At 31.6% G+C, this 21,278-nt stretch overlaps 1 long non-coding RNA gene across 1 annotated transcript in view; it reads left to right on the top strand.

Annotated features, from left to right (window-relative positions):
* LOC141573206 (uncharacterized) overlaps window positions 1–20,069 on the top strand; it is a 155,441-nt gene extending 135,372 nt beyond the window's left edge. Inside the window, exons 3-4 of the long non-coding RNA XR_012498893.1 lie at window positions 17,840–17,944; window positions 19,631–20,069. This is a non-coding gene — a long non-coding RNA (uncharacterized LOC141573206). The remainder of the gene's footprint in view (window positions 1–17,839; window positions 17,945–19,630) is intronic.
* The last annotated feature ends 1,209 nt before the right edge of the window (window positions 20,070–21,278 follow it).

The following is a 21,278-nucleotide window of genomic DNA, read 5'->3' as shown; positions in this document are numbered from 1 at the left end:
AACCAATATGCTGTGAAAGAAGAGAAAATGGAATCATATAAAATTCTCAATTAAAACCACAAAAGGCAATAAAAAGAGAAGATAATGGGAACAAAGGAAAGGGCAGCAAGTAGAAAATAGCAGTGAGTATGATAGATATCAATTCAACTATATCAATAATCATTTTGAATGTCAATGGTCTAAATGCACCAATTAAAATACAGCAACTGTGAGAATGGATAAAAAAGACAACTATATGTTGTCTAAATAAACCACTTTAAATATAAAACACATAGATTAAAATTAAGGAAATAAGAGAAATCAGAACAGAAATAAACAAAATACAGACTAAAAAGACAATAGAAAAGATCAATGAAACCAAGAGCTGTTTTTTTTTGAAAGATAAAGTTGACAAAACTTTAGTTAGACTCAACAAGGAAATAAGACTCAACAAGGAAATAAGAAGCAAATAAAACCAGAAATGAAACAGATCTTATATCTGATACTACAGAAAGACAGAGAACCATAAGAGGGTACTATGAATAATTATATGTCAACAAATTTGACAACATAGATGAATAAAATCCTAGAAACATATAACCTACTGGTACTGAATCATGAAAAAATAGAAAATCTGAACAGATCCATTATTAGTAAAGAGATGGAATCAGTAGTGAAAAGCTTCACCACAGACAAAATTCCAGGATTGGATAGTTTCTACTGGTGAATTCTACAAAACATTCAAAGAAGAATGAATACCAATCCTTCTCAAACTCTTCCAAAATATAGGAGGGAAGACTTCCATGCTCATTTTTTTGAAGCTAGCATTACTCTGATGCCAAAACCAGATAAGAATGCAACAAGAAAAGAAAATTACAGGCCAATATCCTTGATGAACCCAGATGCAAAAATCCTCCACAAAATAATGGCAAACTGAATTTAACAATACATTAAAAGGACCATACATCATGGTCAAGTGGGATTTATTCCAGGGATGCAAGGATGTTTTAACATCCACAAATTATCAGTGTGATACACCTTATTAACAAAATGAAGGATTAAAAACTATATGTTCCTCTCCAGGGATGCATAAAAAATATTCAACAATATTTAAACATCAAGTCAGGACAAAAATTCTCAGCAAACTGGGTATAGAGGAAGTATACCTCAACATAATAAAAGCCGTATATGACAAGCTCACAGCTAACATCATTCTCAACGGTGAACAGCTGGAAACTTCTCTAAACCAGGAACAAGACAATGATCTCCACTCTCACTACTTTTATTCAATATAGTAAAGAAAATTCTAGCTAAAGCAATTAGGTATGAAAAATAAATAAAAGGCATCCAAATTATAAAAAAACAACAACAAGCACAATTGTCACTATTTTCAGATGAGATTATATATATATATATATATATATATATATATATATATATATATATATATATATGTATGTATGTATGTATATATAAAAAAACTCTAAAGACTACACCTATACACACACACACACTCTGTTAGCACTCATCAACAAATTCAGTCAAGTTGCAGGATACAAAATAAATACACAAATCTCATTTGCAACTGCATCAAAAGAAAAATAGGAATAAATTAACAAAGGAGGTGAAAGATCTGCACACCTAAAACTATAAGATGACGAAAAAAATTTAAAAAGACACAAACAAACGGAAATATATTCCATGCTCATGGATTAGAATAATTGTTAAAATGTCCATACTACCCAAAGCAATATACAAATTCAGTGCAATCATATTAAAATTCCAATGACATTTTTCACAGAACTAAAACAAACAACCCTCAAATTTGTATAGAACCACACACACACATACAAAACGCTAAATAGCAAAAGCAATCTTAAAGAAAAACAAAGCAGTATGGTATTAGCATAAAAATAGATATATAGATCAGTGGAAGAGAATAGAAGACCAAGAAATAAACACATGCATATGTGGTCAATTAATTTACAGCAAAGGAGCCAAAAAATGTAAAATGGGAAAGGACATTTTCTTCAATAAATTATGTGGAGAAAACTGGACAGCAACATGCAAAATAGTAACATTGGACCACTACCTTACATCATATGCAAAGATTAAATAAAAAGGATTAAAGACATGAATATAAAACCCAAAACCATAGTCAGTAAGCTTCCTGGTCTTGCTCTTTGCTATGATTTTTTGAATTTGATACCAAACACACAGGAAACAAAAGCAAAAATAAACAAGGGGGACTACATCACATTAAAAAGCTTCTGCATAGCAAAATAAACAATCATCAGAATTAAAAGACAACCTATGTAATGTGAGAAAATATTTGCAAATTATATATATACCTGATAAGGGGTTAATATCCAAAAGATATAAAGAACTCATACAACTCAGCAAAAGAAAAATTCAATTAAAAAATGGGCAGAGAACCTCAATAGGCATTTTCCAAAGAAGACATACAGATGGCTAACAGGTACATGAAAAGGTTCTCAACCTTGCTAATTATCAGGGAAGTGCAAATCAAAACAAAAATGAAGTATCTCCTTACACCTGTCAGAATGGCTGTCATCAAAAAGACAAGAGATAAATTCTGATGAGGTTGTGGAGACATTGAAACCATTGTGCATTGTTGGTATGATGTATATTGGTACAGCCACTATAGAAAACAGTATGATGGGTCCTGAAAAACTTAAAAATAGAACTACCATATGATCCAGAAGTTCTACTTCTAGGTATTTATCCCAAGAAACAAACACACTAATTTGTAAAGATACATGCACTCCCAAGTTCCCTGCAATGTCATTTGTAACAACCAAGACATGAGAACAACCTGAATGTTCATTAATGGATTAATGAATAAAGAAATATCATATATATATATATATATATATATATATATATATATATATATATATATATATATACATATATATATATATATATATTGTATATATATATATAAATGAAATATATAATGAAATATTATTCAGCCATAAAAAATAGAATGAAATCTTGCTATTACAACAACGTGGAGGGAACTTGAGGGCATTATGCTATGTAAAATAAGTCAGACAGAAAAGATAAATACAATATGATCTCACTTGTATGTGGAATTTAAAAAAACAAAAAACAAACAAAAACCAAACAAAAATAAACTAACAGGCAAAAAACCCTGAGTTCATGGATATAGAGAACAGATTGGTGGTTGCCTAAGGTGCATGGAGGGGATTGGTCAAATGTGTGAAGGGGGTGGGGGTCAAAGTTACAAATTTCTAGTTAAAAAATGAATATTCATGGGGAGTTAATATATTAAGTTGGTGCAAAAATAATTGTGGTTTAAAAGATTAAAAATAATTGCAAACACCACAATTACTTTTGCACCAACCTAATACAACATGGTGACTACAGTTAATAATACTGTATTGCCTATTTGAAAGTATCTAGGAGTGTTGATCTTGGAAGAGCTCATCACAAGAAAAAATTTCTAAGTATATAATGTAATAGATGTTAACTGGGCTTACTATGGTGACCATTTTGTGACATATATAAATATAGAATCATGTTGTATACCTGAAAGTGATATAATGTTAAATTAATTGTACTTCAACAAAAAAAGAAAAACACTAAAACTACTGCTTTCAGTGATTCTAAAAATGTTACTGAAAAATAGTGTAAACATTAGTTTTTCCATTTCCTATCATATGATGACCTTTAACTACTGCTATAAATAATTTACAATGTCATATCATATTTTTGTTCATATAGATGGAAATAATCCCTTATTTTGGCCCATCAACATGTGTAAGCAGAATAAATTGTTGATTCCAGCAATTTTGAAATGTACTGAAACCCCAAATTTTCAAATTCTAAAGAAGGAAAAATTTGCTGCTCTTTCTGCTATTGAAATATGCTTCATTATAAATAAGTTCTTGTTCTAAATTCTAGCTATCATAAGACAATGATACCATTTGCCTGGAAAAAGCATCAGCATTTTTCCATATTTGAACAACACAAAAATTCCATAATATTTATATTATTTCTTTGAGCAATAATGCTTTCCATACATTTTAGTTTTATTAATATCACTCATCCATATGAATTTCCTTTACACAAATTCTTACACTCTCATCCTGGCATCTAGTCCAGTTTCCAAATGGAGTTAAAATATCACTTAAATTTCCTTACCAATATTTTTGTATGCCCTTCATGAAATGTAACAAAATGTAAGTGGGTTTAGATCTATATTAGTCTAGAGTCTTCCTAAACTCTAAATTTCTTCTATCCTAGTCATAGGGCTTCTTCAAAATCCTATAGAAATTCTGAATTCATTGTTTTTTCTTGCTTTTCCTATTTCTGAGTTTACCTGTCTTTCCCAAAATGTCTTAGTTTCATGAAAACAACAGTTATGTCAGTCTTATTCATTATTGTGTCTCCTAAAAAATAAATCATTTAATAAATACTTTCTGAATCTTAAAAAAGTTAACGGATGAAGAAATATATCATGTTGACACAAGCAAAAGAAAATAGGAGTAGCTATATTTAATACAAATAGAGTAGACTTTAAAACAAGAAAAGTTATTAGGGATAAAGAAGGGCATTACATAAAGATAAAGGGGCCAGTTCTTCATGACAATAATCCTTAACATGTATTTGCCTTCAAAATACATAAGGCAAAACTGGTAGAACTGCAACGAGGAATAGATATGTATACTATCTAAGTGGAGGTTTCAATACCCCTTCCTCAGAAATGGGCAGAGCCAGAAAATCAGTCAGGATATAATCAAATTAAACAACACCAACAAACACATGGATACAATCAATAGCTTAACTTTTTCCAACAATAGCAGAATACACATTCTTCTCAACCTCACAGAACATTTACCAAGATAGACCACATTCTGGGTCATAAAACACACCTCTGCAAATTTAAAAGAATATAAATCACAATGTTTTCTCTCAGGCCACAATGGAATTAAACTAGAAATCAATAACAAAGATAACTAGAAAATTCCAAATTATGTGGAAATTAAACAGCACATTTCTAAATTGCACATGGATCAAAGAAGAAATCTCAAGAAAAATTTAAAAAATTTCAACTAAATAAAGTATAAATTGTTAAAAATCTATGGGGTGGTGTGAAAGCAGTGCTTAGAGGAAAACTTATAGCACTGAATGCATACATTACAAAAGAAGAAAGATATAAAATGAATAATTTAATTTTCCAAGTTTGGTAACTAGTGAAAAAAAAAAAGAGCAAATTAAATTTAATATAAGCAGAAATAAAGAAATAATAAAATTTGGAGCAAAAATCAATAATATTTAAATCCAGGAATCTATAGAGAAAAACAAAACTAAAAGCTGGTTCTTTGAAAAAGTTAATAAAATTTACAAGCTTCTAGCCAGGCTAAGGATGAGAAAAAGAGGACACAAATTATTAACATCAGAAATAAAAGAGGAGCCATCACTATAGATTCCAAGGACATTAAAAGGATAATAAGGGAATAATATGAGCAACTCTATGCCCACAAATTTGATAGAAATGGGAAATTTCTTTGAAATACATAATCTGTCAAAATTCACACCATAAGAAATAGACATTATGGATAGGCCTAGACCTATAAAGATATTAAGTCAAGAATTAATAACCTTCCCAAACATAGTGCCAGGCCCAGATCAGTTCACTGATGAATTCTATTAATCATTTAAAGAAGAAATTATAACAATTCTCTAAGAATCTCTTTCAGAGGATAGAAGCAGAGGGAATACTTTAACACTCATTCCACAAGCACAGCATTACACCAATATCCAAACCAGGCAAATGCATTACAAGAAAAGAAAACTACAGACCAATAACTCTCATGAGAATAGATGCAAAAAACCTCAACAGAAAATTAGCTAATTGAATTCAACAATGTACAAAAAGAGTTATATATCATGGCCAAGTAGGATTTATCCCAGACATGCAAGGCTGGTTCAACATTTTTTTTTTTTTTTAATTAAAATGTATTGGGGTGACAATGGTTAGTAAAATTACATAGATTTCAAGTGTACAATTCTGTAATACATCATCTATATATCAACGGGTGAGGAGGTGGGTAAAAGAGGGTAACACAGACACATAGATCAATGGAACAGAATATAGAGCCCAGATATAAAGCATGAATAGATGGTCAACTAATATTTGACAAAGGAGCCAAAAACCAAAACGAAGAAGAGACAGTCTCTTTAACATATGGTGCTGGGAAAATTGGGTATTCACTTACATGTAAAAGAATGAAGCTAGGCCCCAAAATAACATCACTCATAAAAATTTACTAGAAATGGAAAAGACTTAAATATGAGACCTGAAACTAAAAAAACTCATGGAAGTAAACATAGGAAAAAAACTGTTTGGCATCAGTCTTGGCAGTGCTTTTTTGGGTGTGACAGCTAAAGCACAAGCAAACAAACAAAATAAAAAATAAACAAGTGGGATTACATCAAACTGGAAAAAAAGCTATCAACAAAATGAAAAGACAACTTACATAATGGGAGAAAATATTTGCACATTATTTATATGATAAGGGTCGATATGCAAAAATGTATAAAGAACTCATACAACTCAATAGCAAAAAACCCCTAACAATACAATTAAAGGACCTGAATAGACATTTGTGCAAAGAAAATATACAGATGGCCAAGAGGTATGTGAAAAGGTATTCAATATTACGAATCATCAGGGAAATGCAAATCAAAACCACAATGAGGTATCACCTCATGCCCATTGGAATGGCCATAATAAAAAAGCAGGACTGTAAATTTGTATAGCCACTGTGAAGAATAGTATGGATGTTTCTCAAAAATTAAAAATAGAACTACCATATGACCCAGCAATTCCACTTCTGGGTAAACATCCGAGGGAAACAAAAACATTATGTTGAAGAGATATTTGTTCCCCCATGTTCTCTGCAGCATTATTTAATTGTGAAGACATGGAAACAATCTAAGTGTCCATTGCATTAATGGATAATGAAGTTGTTACACACACGCACATGCTCACATGCACACATACACACACAATGGGATGTTATTTGGCCAAAAAAAAAAAAAAAAGGATATCCTTCCATTTACAGAAACATGAATAGACCTTGAAGGCATTATGGTAAATGAAATAAGTCAGACATGGAAAGACAAATACTGTATAATTTATGTGGAATCTAAAATAAAGAGCCAAACTCATAGGAAGAGATCAGATTTTTGTTTACCAGAGGTGGGGGTAAGGGATGAGGGAATTAAAGTTGAGGTTAACAAAAGACAGAAACTTCCAGTAATAAGATCAATAAGTACCAGGGATGTAATGTACAACATGATGACCACAGTTAACAGTACTGTATGGTATATTTGAAAGTTGCTGAGAGAAGACCTAAAAGTTCTCATCACAAGCAAAAAAAAAAAAAAAATTGTACATATATATAATGATAGATGTTAACTAAACTCATTGTTATAATCATTTCACAATATATGTAAGTCAAGACATGTTGTACACATTAAACATACAATGCTGTATGTCCATTCAATCTCAATAAAACTGAAGAAAAACAATTATGAATACTGGGACATTGGCAACTTTATAATACACATAAAAATTTCATGCCAATTATTAAAGGGAAAAAAAGGCCAATAACTCCATATAAAAAATGGGCAAGGGATACAGTTGCTGGATATATCATATTTGTTCCAGAGCAGTTTATTGCCTTCCTTCTGCAAACTGTGCCTCCCATATTCCTTTATATCAGGCTATGGATAGATTGGCCAATCAGATGCACTGGCCGATTGAAGATGGAAAGAGAAAGGATTCAGGATATTTCTCCTTTTTTATCTGTTTCTGGCAGTGTTTTCCATTCACAGGTGTGTCTCTACTCTTCATTTCAGTTAGTCCCCACTGTGATTCAAACTCCTGCTGCATAGGCCTGGCTTATGTGTACTGCTAATACACATATACATGACCCACCAATGTAGGTTGATGTCCTCAACCTCAGTAACAATGAGTAAAATGCAAATAAAATTTCAAGTTCAATTCAGTTCTTCCACATTCATGATATTAAACGTCATTTAACACACACTTAAGGATAGTTTACTTCATTTTCTGTGTAGTGCACTGTGCTAGTTCAGAATCTCTGAGAAACAGATGCCATAATGAGAATAAACATAAGGTTGGTATTAGGGGAAATATCCATGTGAGAGAAAATGGGGCAGGGGCTGAGTAAAGCTGCGGGTGTCATCAAATCACTACTTAAATTTGACTCTGAATCATGTAGAGAAGAAAGGCAGGTTAGGTTGTGTACTAGTTTCCTGGGGCTGCCATAACAAGTTACCACAAACTGGGTGTGAACAAACAGAAATTGATTACCTCACAGTTCTGGAAGCTTGAAGTCTGAATAAAGGTATTAGCAGTGTCATGGTGCCCCTGAAGGCTGTAGAGGAATATGCCTCCTTGTCCCTTCCCAGCTTCTGCTCGCTGCTGGCAAACCTTGGCATTCTTTGGTTTGTAGCTGCATTGCTCTAATTTCTGTCTCTGTCTTTACATGGTTATCTTCCCTTTGCGTGTGTCTGAAAATCTCTCCTTGTAAGGACATCAGTGACTGCATTTAGGATTCACTGAAATCCAATATGACCTCATTTTAAATTGAATACATCTGCAAAGAGTTGATCTCCAAAGAAGGTCATATTCACAGATACTGGGGTTTGGGACATCAGCATTTTTAGTGGCGAGGGGCAGGGTGGACAAACATTCTTCTATATACAGGTAGCAAGGCGTTTGGGTCGTCCTTGAGCCTAAGCCAGCAGTTGAAGGCCTGGGTCTCCCAAGCACAGATCTGCCTTAATACCCCTATTGCATTCAGTCATTGGCAGTTAGCTGCGCATGGGAACGCTGACCTCTGTGTCAAACTGTTCAATTTCAGACCATGGCAGCTGAGCCCTTGGTCAGTTATACTCCCTGTAGCTGGTAACATTCTCACAGCCACCACATGTACCTTTCTGTAGATTTGTGTACTTTCAAACATCTACAGCAGATTATTGTCAAAAAAATGTCAGAAACTTTATTTCAAGAAGTTTCTTTTAAGGTATCTGCAAACTTAATTGGTGCATCAATTGGCAGGTGCAAGTTAATTATATGGGTAGTTAATTGCTAATTTCCTATGCAAATCAATATTTGAACTTTTAATTCTCAATTGAGCATGCATCAAAATGGGATTTTAACGGCTCAGAGTAACTGCAATTTCTAAGTGTATTTTTGTGCCTCCATACAAGCTTGCTCTGACACTGTGAATATGGTCTTTTATTTGGAAGCATAACATCGATAACACCCTTTGATAGATAAATATGTTAAATAGGGAGTATTTTATTTCTGGAAAAATAAACTTCTAGACAGGTCCATAAATATGTTTACTTCTTAAAAAAATAATGTCCATTATATAAAAATTCCCGAACTAATAATTAGATGGTGAACATTAAAATCACTTCTAAAATTATCTCACACACACATATATATGTACACAGTGTTGAATCTATCTTTTCAGAAAGTATACATATCTATGGAAATTTATATATATTCCTTAATTTATATATAAGTGGGGGTCATAACACATTCTGTTTTGGATCTGTGGTAGGCCAGAATTCTAGGGTAACCCTCAGGATTTTGCCACTGGAACACATACCTCCCAGTTATTCAGTCAAACACTAATCCATTTTCTGCTGTGAAAGGATTTTCAGATGTCATTAAAGTCCCAAATCAGTTGATCTTAAGCTAGGGAGTTTATCATAGTCTTTTGAGCACTTTAAATCTGAATTTAGAGGTCAGAGAAGGAGAGGGTTAGAGTTGGAGGTCAGACACTCAAAGCATGGGGATTTGATATACCATTACTGGCTAAAAGTTGGAGGGGGTGCCTTATAGAAACTGAGAATGCCCCCCACTCAGTTGACAGACAACAAAGAAACAGGAGGCACTACTGTCACAAGGAACTGGATTTAGGTATCAGTAAAACTGAGTTTGGAATTGAATATTTCCCCAGAACCTCCAGCAGACTTTTGATAGCAGACTTTTGATATCCATGAGCAGAGAGCCTAGTCCAGGACTAACTTCTGACATACAGAACTGTAATCTAATAAATGGATGTTGTTTAACTCTGCTAAATTTGTTACACAGCAATAGAAAACTGAAACAGTATCTTATTTGTAATGCAATAATATAGCATTTTAATTTTTTCACCTTCATATATATACGTTTGCTATATTAATAGTTTCATACCATCCTTTATATGTTTTAATGGGATTTGCTCTTACGGTCAATTTCTTTAAGTAAAATTACTGGGTATAAACATATGCATACAAATTTTAAAGTTTTCTATTCCAGTTTCCACTACTGGTCAAAAAATTGTTCTTACAGTTTATTTCTCTATAAGAAAAATTTGGACATGTTCATTTCTCTTTTCTACTTGTCAACAGTGTAACACTTATTTTTTCTTTTTTCAATCTGATAGCTGAATAATGGTGTTTCCTTTCCTTGGCTTATATTTCTTTGATTGTTAAAAATATATTTCATACATATATTTGCTATTTAATTTATTTTTTGTGTCTGACTTATTTCAGCTTTTCATTTTTCTACTCCTGTGATTAGTTTTAAAATGTAGCTGTAAAGCTGTTTATTCCTTAGGAGTAATATTTACATTTTCTCTGTCACATTTGCTGGAAATATTCCAGTGTGTAATTTGCCTTTGTTTGTTCTCGTATTTTTTGTTTTTAAATCACAAGAACATTTAAAATAATTTCTAGTGCAAAACTGTATATCTTTTTGATAAAGATTTTGCTTTTGGAGTTTTTCCTGTTCATAATTTAGCTTTCACAAATTTTGTATTCTAAATTTTGGGTGAAAAAAAACTCTTACAAAAATTCTACCTGATAATTGATCTCAATATTTTAATGTTTAATTGAACTAACTGCAAAAGAAAATAAATGTGTTAAGTGTTTCTGTTTTTATAATCTTGTTATGCTTTCAAGAGTAACACTAGGTTTGATAAAAGTCCTTTTTGTTCTTTTAAGACAGCACTTTTAATCATACAAACAAACTAGTTGACAAATAATAGGGTTTCTTACAGAATCAATAAATGTTTTCAAAATATGGATTTAGTATTAAAATGTGATGCTTTCTGATTCCTCTCATGATGCCTTCCTCCAAAATAACTATTTGAGTCCAGTAATACCTAAAAAAAGGTAATACAACACAACAAATCGGGTCTATTTCAGAGATGTAAGGTTTATCATCTGAGAATAAATCAGTACAATTCACTACACTTTCAGAACCAAGGGGTGGAGGAATCATATAGTAAATATAAACAGAAAATCATTTGATAAAATTTAACTTCCGTTTATAAAAATTCTTAGCAAGCTAGGAAAAAGAAGGCAATTATTTTAACCTGAAAATACATATCTACAAAAATCCTATAGAAAACACCATACTTAGTGAAATTTTGGGGATAATAAACAAAACAAAACCAAAAAACCACCCTGAAACTGGGAACAATACAAAGATGCCCTCTCCTGCCACTTGTAGTCGGCTAGTATTAGGTAAGAAAATTAATGAAAAAATATAAGGGATGGGAAGGAACAAATGCAATCACCATTATTCACAGTTTAATGGGACTATGTAAGTAGAAAGTCCAAAAGAACTTATACACAAATTATTAAAATAAAAACTAATTTAGCAGATTACTATTAATCATCTTTATATTTATATTCTAGACAAACATGTACAAAAATAAAAATGTAAAATGGCATTTACAACAATCTCAAAAGCATTAAATACTCCCAATAAAATTTAGAAGAGTCAAAAGAACTCTATAAAACATATTGAGATAAATTAAGGGTTATATAAATATCAGAATATATCATTTTCCTGGATCGCCAGTTCAATATTGAGAAGAAGTCAATATGTACTTTATAAAGCGAACCTTAGATTCAATACAATCCTAACAAAAGTTTTAGGTTTTGTTTTGAATCTATCAAGGTAACTCTAAAGTTTATATATAAATAAAAAGCATAAATAAAATGATGAAGAAAAAGAAAGGTGAAGGATATTTACTGTCAGCTATCAAGGCTTATTATGAAGCTACAATGATGAAAATATGGTATAGCACATGATTAGACAAATAAATCAACAAAACAGAAATGGATCCATACTTAAATAATCTTTTGGTTGAGAACAAAGACAGAAAAGATGGTCTGTTTAATAAATGGTACTGTATCAATTGGATAGGGAATTGACAAAAGAGAAATCGTAATTCCTATCTTATACCATAAACAGAAATCAAATCTTAGATGGAAATGTAAAGTTGAAAGGTAAAACGGAGATTTTAGAAGAAAAACTAAGATATCTGATTTTTGAATATGGAAAGATGTTTTGAAATCAGAAACAACATTAACCACAGTGAAAAAAAAAGATAAACTGGACTATATTAAAATATCAACTTTGGTTTATCAAACAACATGCTCTAGAGTTGGGGGAAATATTTGCGATACATATGGTTGATAACTCATTCAAAGAAAATAGAAAGAACTCCTATAAATAAACAAAAACGTATAACATTCATCAGATTTTGACTGTTTGAATCCAAAAGATTTGACCTGTCATTCCATAAAAGACAATATCCAATAATCAATGAACATGAAAACTGATGCTCAATTTCATTTGGCATCAACACAGTGCACATTAAAACCACAATTGAAGTTATTTGAAAAAATACAAATACATTTTTTAAACTTTTCTATTGCTATTGATCCAAGAGGCAGAACTACCACTTCTAGAATTAATTGCTATGCTTTCTAAGGAAATTTTACAAATCTTCAAAGTTGGTTAACATATTGTATTTTCCCAAGTTTATAGCAATGACTATGTTGTAAGGTGTTCTAAGAAAATATCTGTTTGGGGGTATGGGTAATAAATGTCAGGTTTACTGCCGACTGTCCCCACATGAATAAGTTATATAGTCACCCTATTTAAAACTATTTTTTTCAGTATTAATGTGTAATTTCATATACTTGATCTTTGTAGGATATGTAAATGTTTGCCTTCATGTACTGGATACTGTTGTTTTGGTACAGCCACTTGGAAAACTGTTTGATAGTGTCTGTAAAACCAAGCATACATAAACCCATGATACAGTAATTTTGATCTTAGCTATAAAACAGAGAGAATGACATTATTTGCTATATCTAAAACTTAAAATTATTCACAAGTTCATCAACAGTAGAATGATAAATTGTGGTATATGCATAAGATGGAATACTATAAAAGCCAGAAAATGAGTGTCTATTAATCTATTTGTGCAAATTAAAGAAAATAGGCAAATGAATAAATGGTGTTAAAAGTCAAGATAGTGATCACCACTTCTGATGGTGTAATGACTAGGAGAAGGCATGAGGAATCTTCTTGTGTGCTGCTAACATTACACTTATTGTTCAAGTTCTGGGTTTTCAGATGTGTTCCCTTGGTGAAATTCACTGAGATAAATACTTACGTATATATATTTCTGTATGTCTATTATTCTTCAGTGGAAAATATTTTAAAAATGTGGTTCCCAAGTAAATTCAAAAGAAAGATTCATCATACTTGCTACATGCTTCAGGTGTGAATAATATTTGTACAGACATTATAAAATGAAATTTAAATATTTATTGAAGCAAAAATTCTAAATCTACTGAAAGTAGGGCAAGATGGGGAAGTATGTAGTGCATTTGTGTGTGTGTGTGTGTGTGTGCGTTGGGGAGTGGTGATATAGCACAGTGGCCTTCATACTGGAATAGTCATACCCTGTGGGTATACAGACACTCACCAACCTTTACGTGACACCCTAGGGAGTCATAGAAATAACTGCGTGAGATTTTTGAGTAAGTGAAATTCTGATGTTACGAATTTGTCAGCATGATCCATTTAAGATATCTGGTCTGAAAGGTCTAGAAAAACTCTGCCTTATATTTGATTGTATATCAATCAAGTAGATACTTTTATTTTTAAACTACCAAATTTAAAGAGCTTGAACATACTCTATAGGTTTGACATTTATTTGTAAACTAATGGAATGTAAGAATAGAAGGAAATATGGTTTATTGGAAATATCATTGGATTATTAGAATTGGCTCCTAGCTCTAGATCTCCTAAAGTGAGTACAATTTATATACATGTCAAATGAATAATTTCCAATTAGATGATCTGTGGGTCCATTCCAAGACTAATGTGCTATGACTGAGATATACAGGGAACCATTTTTTTTTAACAAGCACAAGTTTTTAACAGAGGCTAATATTTAAGGATTCACTGTAGGAGATGGTGCCAAAGTAATTAATACTCATTTGAATGAGTATAAAGTGGTAATTATATAGGAAAAACTCTTTAGCTGACATACATTACTTGAAGATACATAAATTGATTCATAATTCTAATTTGATTGATAGTTTTAAAGCTAAACTAAAGATAATATAATAGAGCTATTCTCTATATTTAGATGTAATCTGTTCCTGGTTAAGTAGCCTTAAAATAGAATACCATAAGGTGAAATTGAAATTGCAACTGTGCCTGCACACTTATAGATTTTTCAGAAGGGGAAAATGTCTTAGAATAAGTGGGGAGTCATAACAGGAAATGAAGTATTATCCATACTGTTTGTTTAATCTACTTTGTTCAAAAAATGGTTGAAGTTTTTTATTAGGAAAAGATAAATACAGTAAATGTACTAAGTGTGAATTTATCTCATGTATCATTTATATGTTTTTATTAAGAATTTAACATGCATTTTAAAATTAAATCGAGGTGTGTTTTTTTTTAATGACAACTAGATTAATAAATTATAAAGTTTTAGAACTTGATGGCAATAAATATTAGCCAATATATTTGGAAGTATATATTTACACTTTGGAATGCAAAAAATAAGAAATAAAAACGTTTCTTATTTTTATATTTAGGCAAAATATGGGGCTGGATAGATATTTTTATTTTTACATTAAAATTGCTAGTCTTATGTTCTTCTACAATTTGTTTTGCATTTGGATAATACATGCGTAATGCCATTATAGACACATATCTGAGATGATGCTATGGATTAAATGTGAGACTTCCAGGGTAGGGGAGGTTGGAGCTGGTTGAGATTCCCTATTTGCACATCCTTCTCGATGGTATTTCTGCTCAATCTCTGAAATAATTTGCAGTTTGTTTTAACTAGGAAGGCCTTTCCTATACTGTTATGTTCTTAATCACGACCTTATGTAAAACCTTGGAACTATCCAAGTCTCTAATGCAACCCTCTTAACCAGTACATTTCTGGTGACGCTGTCCTCTCCTTGGCATAAGGGGCATGTGACCAAGGCCTCTGCCAGTCGACACTATAGTGTCCTGGCCCCAAGGGACGGGATCAAGCTCAAATCATAGCTGATCCTGGGGCTACTGATCATCCCCAAAATAGCATTTTCCTATTTCACAGTGGAGTTGGATCTGGGAAGTTGTGAGGGGGCTATAGCCATCTTATGACAATGAAAAGTAGAGAAAAGGGGGAATTAAGACACTGGTAGAGAGCCTGGTGGCAGCTTTTCATATCTCCTTAAGCTGTACATAAAGTTGGCCTATACTGGATTTTTTCAGCCATAGGAGCAAATGAATCCCCATTTTCTTTAAGCATTCTAGGTAGGGTTTTCTTCTATTTTCAGCAGATAATATCTGATTTTAATATAATATTTTTTTCTCCCCATTAATTAACTTATTCATTCATAAATGCTTTTTGAATGTTTGCTGTGTTAAATGGATTATCATAATTTCTTGGATTGCTCAGTAAATCAAAAAATTCCATGTCCTGTGAACTTTATAGTATAGTGGGCAGGCAGGCAATAAACAATACACATGATACTAAGTAAATTTTATAATGCAATAGAAAGTAAGCTTTCATTTTGTTGTCACTTTACCTCACTGCCCTGTTTCTCTTTCTGTGTCCATGAGGTTACAGCTTCCTAATAAAACATTAGTGTGTGAATTTTGCTACAAGCTCAGTTCTTTAGAGAACCTGGGCTAAGACACTATTGCATACATTATGGAGAACAGAAGAATCACATCCAAAATATATCTTAAATTTCTATAACTAATATTTTGTGCTTTCAAGCACCTTCACAACTATAAACAATAATTTCGGGAGGTACAATTTTTCTAATTATAAAATATTTTTCTGAAGGGTCACTCTTTCACAAAGCATGTAAGGAACCTTAAACCTAACTTCGATAGCATTGTTCTTATCTGTGTACTTTAGCCTTCATTTCAATATTCCAGAAACTGAAGACAGCTATTGGAATTAGATTAAATTTAGAGATACTAATACGAACATGGAAAAGTCATGGCATTTCAGAGATTATATCCATTCTCCCACATACAGCAGGGGTGGCCAAGGTCTTCTGCAGTTTGGGTCACATGGAGGGAACAAATGCAGAGGAACTGAGAAGCATTCAGAGATGCGAGTTACAGGTAGCTACAGTTAGTAGTAAATAGTAGAAGATGAGTTGTAAAAACAATAAGGACACAAAAGAGGAAAAAATATACCAAAAAAACTTCAGTCATGGGATCTAAGATCCCAAAAGACGTAGGTGGAATTGTCATTTGAGCAAGAAAGGGAGCGTGGTATGAGCACATGTGGGAAACTAGGCTGCTGCTTTTGTGAGCTAGATTAGATCCTTCAGAGATGACAATTATACCTATAACAAAGAAACATCCTGCCTTACTATTTATGGGTAGATTATTTTCAATTCTCAAATTTTCTTCAGTGTGCAATATATCTGCAACTTGGGAGTTCTAGACTATCTGTATACTTAGAGTTTCTGTCTTTTTCATCTCAAACTTATTTTCAACACTCTCCCATCTTTCCCCTGCCGACTGTAACTTCATTTCCCACACTACAAAAATTATCATTCTTCTATAGTTTTACTCATAAAGTATAGAAGGATGGTGATAATGGGGTTTCAAATAAGCATACTCCTAGGATTCAACCTAATATTGTGAATAAATGACGGTGAAATCTCAGAATTAATTTTCTGGTTGCATTTTTTGGGTTAACTTTGCTAATGAATTGTTGGGGGCTACAAAAATGAGTTATTAGAAACTGCATGAAAGATTGAGAAAAACAATTTTAGCTTATATAACTGACTTATCAAGCTGAGACAAACAGTAGGTTATTATCTGAGGATTAAAAGTCAGTCTGTAGTCACAATACAACACCTTCCTCTTGCTACAGTTAACATGGCCACATAAGCGTAGGGATGTTCTAAAAAGGCAGCCTGTTAGAATGGGAACTCAAAAATTAGTTTTATTAAATGTACTAATCATTCAGCCTTTCAAGTTGAACTTGAGAGTTTTTTGTTACTTTGGGTTCAGAATAATGACTTTCTCTTTTTCAAGAACAATATTTTAATAACTCATTAAAAAAACAATTTCCAAAGCCTATTTCAAAAGCTCTTTGAATTAGTGCCTCAAGTAGCTCCTTTATAATATAGTTTGATGAATAAAATATGATTGTCAATTAGTTACATGTGGACTAAATTTTCCTTAGAATATATAAATTAAAATGTCAGAGTATAAAAACAAGCTATGTCAATGCCATCCTCTTTAGAATTCATGTCAAGATTCAGATTATAGCATTCTTGGTTTATGTCTTTAAAATCTGTACAGTGAAGAAATTGCTTCATGTAGTAGGTCATTGAAATGAGAAATCTGCAAGCAGTCAAGACTTGGGTTAGTAGAGCTTTTACCAAGTATTCAAGAAAGTTCAATGACATTTTTTTTTTCTTTCAGATGACACATCAGCTATCCAACTGAGCTTATTTTTCTAAGAAAAATTATTTTGGCCTTGAAGAAAATAAAGCCCTGAAACCCAAGGGAGACTTCCACATTTAGAAGGTATGTAGATAAGTGGGAAGGCATGATTATATGGAAGTTGTAATTATTAGAAATTAAAGAAAAAATAAACTTACTTTAGTTTCTTTACTTTTCTTCTCTCTGTATCCTTTAGACCACATTGCTATTTTGGGTGACATTAACATCAAGGATGCAATATTTATAGAAGGATGTTACTCTAGTGATAACATATTACAAAAAGCCTTGGCAAAAATCTGAGACACAGCAGGGGAGTTGTAAGAGAGCTATTTTTGTAAGTTTAAAATTATACTAAATTAAAAAAAAAAATCCCTGCTGGGTTTCAAGCTATAAATAGCATAGTGTGGTGTAACTGATCAGAGCATTAGCTTCTGATAATTTATTACATAGAATGGAGCACATCTTGACAAATATATTTATGTATGAAAAGCATTTTAGGACATTTCGATGTAACTCAACATCTGAAGGAATATTCCAATGCATTCTAGTCTAAAAATAGAGGACTATAAATAGAAACTGTACTAAAATAATAATTAAAAATATTAGAGTTCTTGAAATCAACTACAGTTAAATTAAATACGTGGAGTCTCTAGTGCTATGTTCTATGTCCTAGGATATTACTGTAAATCAGACTTAGACTATTATGTAACATTTTCTAATTATCTTTTTACTTTACAATAGATTTATTGAGATACAATTCACATAATATGTAATACATGTATTTAAAGTGTAGAATTAGCTAATTTTTAGTATATTCCCAGATATGTGTAATAATCATCATAGCCAGTTTTAGAATATGTTTATTACCTTTAAAAAAAAACCCATATCCTTTGACTATTATTCCCTATCCTCTGTCCTCACCCATCTGCCCTAAGCAAACTACTTTATATTTTTATAGATTTCCCTATCCTGAACATTCATATGAATGAAATAATATAATATATAGTCTTTTGTGACTGGCTTTTTTCACATAGCATAGTATTTTCAGCTTTCATCCATGTTGTAGCATGTATCAGTACTTCATTTCTTTTTGTGGCTGAATAATATTTCATTTTATGGATATACCACATTTTGTTTATCCATTCATCAGTTGATAGCCATTTAATTATTTTATTTCCCTAGCTTTTGGCAATTATGAAGAGTGCCAAAAGTGCTGCCATGAACATTAGTGTACAAGTTTTTGTGTGTATAATTGTTTTCACTTCTCTTGGGTCTAATTTTTTTTTTAAGTGATAAGTTTTGAGGAGAAGAGAGAATCTCTTATTCTATTTGAAACAACAACAACAAAAAAGTGTCTTATTACATGAATATCCCACTAGCAGACTGTTATCAAGAGGCAGATATTTGAACCTTATTTGCTTGAATTTCAAGATATTTGTTGTTATCTCCCTTCCCCCGCCTCTGGTTTGCCAAGATTCCCAGCGACAAAGCCAACTTTTTCTAGTAAAAGCTCTCTAGTCTTTCTGTGTATGGTATTCATCAACTCAGTCTTTCTAAAGAAAATTCAAGACATGAGGAAAGGAGAAAAATATTTCAAAAACAAAAGTTTTGACACGATATTTAGGTCTCTAGAAGTAAATCCCATTAGCCTTTGAATTTTAGTATTGGGAGACTCAATGTAAAATAGAAAGATGCTCATAAAACATTTTTCTGTGACACCTAATGATTAGTTCAAATTATACTTAACTAAATGTTTTATTTCTCTGACAGCTACATCATCATATCTGTAGATGAAACTCAACATTAAAGATTTTTGGTAATGTGTTAGATGTTGAAGTTTAATCAAAGTAAGTATAAATTCTTTGTTTAAATCAAGGTCAGAATTTGGCCCTTAATGTGTAATTAGTATTTGCTTAACACACTCAAATTTATAATTAAAATCCTTTTTAGAGCAAGATAATCTTAAATATAACTAGTGACTTTGACCATAGCAGCAGAAAAAAAGTTTAAAAGAGAGATAAAGAAAACTCAAAGAAAGCTTTAAACAGACAGTAAAATTGAACTCTAATGGCATATGTGGAGGAGAGTGTGGTGTGTGTGATTCTCCACTTGTTTTATTACTATGTTTCATATTTTTCAGGACTTACATTTTGTGTCATTTATTGGCAACAAGTCACTGAATGTTCTTTTTTTTTCAATGTTGTCGTACCAATAAAGCAGTGAAAATCCTATAAAAAATAAACCTTGTCTCGTAAAATAGAATTATTAACCTTGGAAAGATGAGTAAACAGCTATATTTTGAAGAGGTTGTTTTTTTTTTTTTTTTTACATTTTTGTGTCCTGAATAGTGTTCCAGCCTCATTTGCTTAATTTTTCAAATAATGAATATATGTTATATATAAAACAATGTATACACAGTATATATAATAATATAAATAAGTATTATATATAATGGTTAAATATATCATACATGTATCTGTAAAGGTTAACATATAAATTTCCCCAGTTTCTTAATGCCCATTTCTCAGAATTATTTATGTTTTTGACTATTTGTAGTAAGTGCAGAGAGAGCAACAGGTTGGGGTAATAGCGTATTTTCAGGACCTTCTGCAATGGAAATAACACAAACTTCTGTGAAAAATATGTTAATTCATTTTGGCAAGGAATGTTGGTGGTTGTTGCTATACAGACACTCACAAATTTTGAATACATCTTAGTGAAAGCTGTATTTGTAGTTTTATGGACTAGAGAAAGATAAATTATTAAATTAAAAACAAAACCCTATTAATTGTTTCACAAATTCAATTCAGATGTGGTAGAGAAAGAAATAATTAGGAAAAGTTAATCTAAGTTCCAGGTAATATTTATGTGCGTTTTCAATCTATTGAGCTAATTATATATACATACACACTTCTCTATATTAAATCTCACTTAATATTGGCAACCATTGTGTTTTTCCATTTCACAGATTTTTAATGTGAATCAAAAACTTTCAGATATGAATGCTAAAATTGAATGGATTGTGGTGATGATTGCACCCACTCAGTAAAGCTCCTAAAATGATACACTTACTACTTTCCAGGAACTATGGTAAATACTCTCCATGGATTGTCTTATCAATTACTCAAATGATCCGTAAAGTATATACCATTAGTATTTACAGATGAGGAAACTAATAGGCAGAAAGTTTATGCAAATTTTCCAATACCACACAAATAGTGTTATAGCTAAGAATGTGTGTGTGTGTGTGTGTGTGTGTGTGTGTGTGTATATATACACATACATATATATATATATACATCTATCTATATATCTATATATCTTACCTAAATGTATATATCTTACATATATATATGCTAAACTGATATATATATATATATATCATCATAGTATATATATATATCATCATATATATATA

The sequence above is a fragment of the Rhinolophus sinicus genome, linkage group LG09, assembly GCF_036562045.2.
Source record: "Rhinolophus sinicus isolate RSC01 linkage group LG09, ASM3656204v1, whole genome shotgun sequence".
In the NCBI taxonomy this organism is placed as follows: domain Eukaryota; kingdom Metazoa; phylum Chordata; class Mammalia; order Chiroptera; family Rhinolophidae; genus Rhinolophus; species Rhinolophus sinicus.
Note: the sequence above shows the minus strand (reverse complement) of the source record. Positions and strands in the feature narration are given on the sequence as shown.